Source organism: Penaeus monodon, chromosome 25 (assembly GCF_015228065.2).
Source record: "Penaeus monodon isolate SGIC_2016 chromosome 25, NSTDA_Pmon_1, whole genome shotgun sequence".
Taxonomy (NCBI): domain Eukaryota; kingdom Metazoa; phylum Arthropoda; class Malacostraca; order Decapoda; family Penaeidae; genus Penaeus; species Penaeus monodon.
The window spans coordinates 33811181-33811628 of NC_051410.1; the positions used below are offsets into that span (position 1 = coordinate 33811181).

The 448-nt window shown below is 40.4% G+C and overlaps 1 protein-coding gene across 1 annotated transcript in view; it reads right to left on the reverse strand.

Moving 5' to 3' along the window:
- LOC119589162 overlaps positions 1 to 448 on the reverse strand; it is a gene marked incomplete in the record, with an annotated part of 255201 nt that overhangs the window by 24780 nt on the left and 229973 nt on the right.

Sequence of the window (448 nt, forward strand, 5' to 3'; positions counted from 1 at the left end):
ATAGAACTCCACCTTTCTCTCCTTCTCCCACTTCCTTTTCAGCGATCACTTCTCCTCCTACCAATCCCGTTACATCGCATATCCTTATCTCCTCTTTCTCTATACCGTGTTGTTTTTTTCAATAACGTCCTCTTTCATTCCTCACTTATTTGTAACATTTCTGTTTTCCTTCTTTTCCTTCTCGATCATTTTAATATTTCTATTCATCCTTTCCTCACAATCAAAGGATAGAAAATAAAAACAACAACTCGAATGAAAAACAAACATAACCATACTTTATTATGAACCGGAATAAAAAACAGAGCCTATGTCCATAACTTGATTACGAGCTGCCAGATTTTGAACAAAAGTTCGAGAATGATAGCGGCAATCTGTTTGCAGCGAGCTTGCGCGTCAGCACGGGCCTCACACTCCTCGCCGTCGGAAAGTATCCGCACGAGAGACTGGT